Source organism: Arachis duranensis, chromosome 8 (genome assembly GCF_000817695.3).
Source record: "Arachis duranensis cultivar V14167 chromosome 8, aradu.V14167.gnm2.J7QH, whole genome shotgun sequence".
Lineage (NCBI taxonomy): Eukaryota > Viridiplantae > Streptophyta > Magnoliopsida > Fabales > Fabaceae > Arachis > Arachis duranensis.
In genome coordinates this window covers 35,389,705-35,395,704 of record NC_029779.3, presented here as the reverse complement: position 1 = coordinate 35,395,704, position 6,000 = coordinate 35,389,705, and positions in this window count along the sequence as shown.

Genomic DNA, 6,000 nt, shown 5'->3' with positions numbered 1-6,000 from the left:
TCTTAAGGTGTATGATACTAATTCTTTGAAACAGACTAGACCTATAAGCCTTAGCACTATAGCTTATAAAATTATTTTAAAGATAATTGTACACAAATTGCAACCAGTTATGCACAGGGTTATTAGCGACTCACAAAGTACCTTTACAAAAGGAAGACTTATTAGTGACAATGTTTTGATAGCCCAAAAATTTCTGCACTCTCTGAAAAACAAAAGATATGAAGATTATGAATTTTCTTTGAAACTTGATATGAGCAAAGCGTATGACCAAGTTGAATGGAATTTTGTCTGAGCCATGATGGAGAAACTGGAATTTTGTAAAAAGTGGGTGGATTGGATTAAGAAACTGGTGACTACAGTTTCCTACTCTGTTACTGTGGACGGTGCACCTCATGGTTATTTTAGACCATGTAGAGGATTGCAACAAGGCGATCCTCTTTCCCCTATCTCTTTTTATTCTGTGCAGAGGTTCTATCCCATCTGCTCTACAGAAGAGAACAGAGCCTAGAGTTTTCTAGGTTGAGACTTAATTGCAGATGTCCTAAAGTCAGCCACTTATTTTTTGCAGATGACTCAATTTTGTTCAGTAAGATTACGGTTCAGGATTGTCAGAGTTTACACTGGGTCTTACATAACTATGAAGAGGTTAGTGGACAAACAGTTAACTTGGACAAGTCTTCAATCTTTTTTAGCAGGAACACACCCACCCAAATTCGAGATATATTATCTGAATTACTACATGTTCCACACGTGGGTAACCATAATAAATACTTGAGCTTGTTGGCTATAGTGCAGAGGTAAAAAAATTCACCTTTAATTACATCAAGGATAAAGTACTACAGAAACTGCAACATTAGAAACGGATTCTACTATCATAGAGTGGAAGGGAGGTTCTTATTAAGGCGGTGGTCACATCAGTGCCTTTTTACACTCTCAGTTGCTTTAAACTCCCGGAAATACTAATAAAAGATATAAAAAGAGCCATCTTGCAGTTTTGGTGGGTCCAAAAAAGATCGAAAAGGAGAATGCAATTGATTGGGTGACGGATTACTTGTAGGCCCAAGAGTCAAGGGGGTCTCAATTTCAAAGATCTTAAAGCTTTCAACCTTGCAATGCTAGCCAAGCAAGATTGGAGACTGCTTACAAGAACAAATTCTATAATCTTTAGGGTGTACCGAAGTAAATATTTCAAAGACTCCAATTTTCTCAACGCAAAAGTTGGCAAAAACCCATCTTAAGGATGGAGGAGTGTAGTAGAGGACAGAAAAGTTCTGGAAAAAGGTATTCTATAGAGGGTGGGCAATAGTTCAGATATCAGAATAAAAAAAGATTCATGGATTCGTAATTATCTGTCTATTACTCCTAATACAGAGACTAATTCAAAGCACAATCCTACATGGGTTTCACTAACACCAACATTTTTCCGTTACGGTTTTAGGACTTTTTTTGGGAATATTTTTTTTCTTAATCTTGTTAGATAATTAATTAGGTGATACTTACTTTAAATATTTATGATATCAAGAATTTAAATATTATTTAGAAGTTATTAATTCATATTTTTAGAATACTCCTTTAATTTGATGTATTTTAATTTTATTTATTTAATTATTAGATTGGACTTTGTATTTATGGACTTAGGATTTTTTTGTTTTAATTAACCTAATAAAAAGTTATAAAAATCTCATAAACTATTGTAGTCGTAGTATTCAGTGATTAGAGGCGCCAAAATATCTTTGTTTGGTTTCATGATAAAATCAAGGTGTGCATAAGTGAAGTTGAGTGAGTACCTCACTTGTTGCACGGAAAATTAGGTAGAAGGTTGAGAAGTCCTTTCGATTCAATTCTCAAATTATGGTATGAACATATTAGGTTACGTTGATGACGAGTCTCTTTCTTGTTGCATTAAGAAATTGGATAAAAAGTAGAATGATTCTCTTTATATTCAATTTCAATCTATTCCTTTTATTTTATATTTCAATTTTAATGTATCTTTCTTATTCAATTTCAATTCATGTAATTTTATTTATCTTTTTTTCCATATTATTAGAGAACCAACTAACTACAATTAATTATTATTTAGGTCACAAAAAGTCTAAAGAATACCAAAAACAATATAATTCACTCAAAATTTTTAATTTTGCTACCACAGCAAAAGACAAAAAGCATCTAAAATCTTAATCAATTCACTTCTTTCTCCCACATCTTTTTTTTTTTAAAAAGAACACTCCTTCTGCAATACTTTCTTTCGCCGTGCATGTGCTTCCTTCCTCTGTATGGATGCTTCTTTCCACCGCTCCCTTGCTTCTCTCCGTCTCTCTTCGATATAGTCAGCCTCTCTGTCGTGCGCATCTTTCTTCAACATAATTATCGGTGACAAAATTTTGTTTTTTTGGAGATTTTGGATGTTTTTTCAAAACTTTTAGATTTTGATGATTGTTATGTTTTGATATTTTGGATGTTTCTTGATTTGGAAAAAAAACATCCAAAATATAATAAAGGATAAAGTACTAAATGGGCATAATCCTATTTTGGTTCTTAATATTTAAAATGTCCCATTTGAATCCAAAAAAGTTTCATTTAGTTTCAATGTAGTCCCACTGTGAGGTTAAAATTAAATAATTAACGGAATGTCCTACATGACAGCAGTATAAGAACAAGGTCGATAATCTGGAGAACAAGTACAAGCTCTAGAGGCACAAAATCAACCGTAGATATATCAATACATTTATTTATCATTTTTATTACAATTTAAATGAAATATTTTCTATAGAACTAAGGAGAATGATAAATAAATATTGATGCATCCATAGTTGATTTTGTACCTCTGGAGCTTGTACTTGTTCTCCAGATTATCGACTGTGTTCTTGTATTGCTATCATGTAGGACATTCCATTAATTATTTAACTTTGATCTCACGGCGGGACTATATTAAAACTAAATGAAACTTTTTTAGATTTAAATAGGCACTTTACACCTTAAGGACCAAAACAGGATTACACCCAAACGTAATAGACCAATTTAGTACTTTACCCTATAATAACAGAAACATAAAAAACTAAATAAAAAGAAACATAAAAAATCATTGTAAAATAAATATTCAAAACCTAAGGAAAAGAAATATACGAAATATAACAAAAAAAACATCTAAAATTATTTTACAAGAACTTCTAAAGGTGAAGAGCCGTGCAGAGGAGAGAGGCGGAAGAAGAACCGTGGAGTAGAGGTGCACAAAACCCGATTCGGCTCGAAGACCTGGACCAGGTCCGGTGACTTCAAGGCTAATTTGGTCCAACTTTGTTATGACCCAGTCACACCCGAAGTTTCAATTGATGGCCCATGTTATTTATTAAATCGGGTTCGGTCCAAGTCTCGGGTCATTCGGCTTCGGCCCGTTGGACCCGTCTAGGTGTGCAGTAAAAAAAAAATATGCATTATGTTTTTTGTCTTTGTGTTCAATGTTCACAATTTCACTCTTTAGGCTTCACACTTCACAGCCCATAATATTCAAGGGCTAGGGCACAACACACACTCTCTCACACTCAAACTCGTTTCCCTAAGGCGCATTGTCGCAGTCCAAACGGTCAGCGGAGAGCTCCTCCTTCGCACCTCCATGCCATTTGTGTTTCTTAATCTTACCTCACTCTCTCCTTCACCACCAAATTTCTTTAGTTTTTTCATTGTCCCTTTTTCTCTTTCTCCACCAAGGCTGATCAACCACCATAACAGCTCACCATCAACTACCGCGTGCACCAGTAACTAGCCTTCAATCACCTCTCAGAAACTTTAGAGTTCTCACCAACGCAGTGTTCATCGCAAGACACAAAGTATGTAATTTATTTTTGCTAAAAACCATTGATTTTTATTTTTTTCTTGCAACTACTCACCAATTGAGTGTTAAATATTTCACCTATTTTATTTGTTTTGTTACTTTTTGGGAGAGAACTAATGAAATTGTTGATATTTTTCGTGCCATAATTGGTTTAATTAAAAAGATAACAAAATTAATTTTTTTGTGTTTAATTTTTTTATTTGTATTTTGAATACTTCAATGATAATAGTTACGGGCTAGACGAAAGTAGAAAGAAGTTGTTGATTAGAGATAAAAAATAACAATTAAGAGAAATTGGGAATAGGAATAATAATTTGCAATTATAATTATTGGCTGTCTTAGCAAATTATTGTAATTAGAACAATAATTTTATTTTTATAATTTTCACTGTCAATAATTATAATTGATTCTTTCCACTTCAAATTTGATTGTTATTTAAAAATCGAATTTCTTGATTTGTGCACTTTATGTTATTGTGAGTAATGCTTTAGTGAGTATTGAGTAATGCTAGCTGCTGTTGCCTCTGTCTTCACGTGCATTTCAACCTTCAATTATTATCTATGCTTCACTTTACTTAAGTCTTACAAGAATAAGAATAAGACTAATATACGTATGATGAGACTAAATACTTGTTTAAGTATGCTCAGTTTTATTTAGATATATTGTATTTATGTTCAGTTATTTAAGTATGTTTAGTTTTTTAGAAGAATTTGAGTTTGATCAATTTGACAGTAGTGACAAGATTGTAAATGGTATATTTATTTTATGATGTCTTTGTTCTTTTTTTATTATTTAATTTAATTCATATAATAATCTTGAGAGACTAATTTTTATGTTTTGCAGATGTTATTAACACATTCACACAACAAAAATCAAATTCATAACCTTGAGAGCAAGCTACAAATCAAATGAATTTTGTTCTGTAGTTGTTTGCTACTTAATATTTTGTTGTTATTTGATTAGTATGACACTATAAATTATTATTATTATTATTATTATTATTATTATTATTATTATTATTATTATTATTATTATTATTATTGTTGTTGTGTTAATCTTGTGTTGGTTGTTAACTTTGCTTTAATTGTCTTTTGAATTTTGAATGTTTAGTGTGTAATTAACATAATTATTATTATGAAATTTTAAATTGTTATTATTAGACTCTAAATTATTATTATTATTATGTGAATGTTGCAATGTTATGAAATAATTATTTTCTAAAATTTAAAGGTTCAAAAGATGTAGAATCCAATTTTTTGGTGATGTCGTGATAAAGTTGATCAAAATCCAGGTTTCACTCGGTCTAGACCCGTCTTTAGTGTGGCCCAAAAGTAACACGATTTCATCGAATTTAGGGACAAATAAGGGTCTCATAAATAAACCCAGTCATTATTTAGGGTCGAGTTCGGGTCACGACGAACCCGGTTTTACCCGGCCGCATGTGCACCTCTACCATGGAGAAAGAGATGGAGGAAGGGAAAGATGCGGAGGGAGAGACGTAGAGGGAGAGACATAGAGAAAAAGAAGAAGTTGTAACACCGCATGTTTTTTTAGCGTAAAACTAAATTTTAAAATTTTAAAATAAAAGATTTTTTAAAGTTGACTGCTTGGTTACGTATATAGTTGGATTTCTAAACTTTCTCTTTTTCCTTTCATGAGACTTGTATCGTAAACAAAATACGTATGTGTATATTTATATCGTTTTTATTATAAACAAAATGCATAATTTGCGGTAAAAATATAAATATTCTTTCATTTATATTTATTAGTAATTATTACACTATTATATTTAGAATTAATTGCTAAATCGCTATCCAGAAAATTTATGTGCTAATAATTAAAAAGGACACTGAAGCTTAATTTGATAAAATTTTTTAATGAGGTGCTTGTATTTTTTAAAAGGATAAATTTTTTATTTTACATTTGATAAATTAAAAGAAAAACTATTTGTTTGTGCTTGCAATTTTTAAAAGATGAGAACATTTTTAAAAGCACTTGAAGTGAAACTTTTTAAAGATAGTTCGTACTTATTAAAATTATAAAGTAAAATATAATCTTATATATTAATTGATATCAAAATTTTATTCTTATATTAATATCTATTATAATATTTTTAAAATTTAAAAATTATTTTATTAAATTAATTTTTATAAATTACTTTTGAAAAGTAA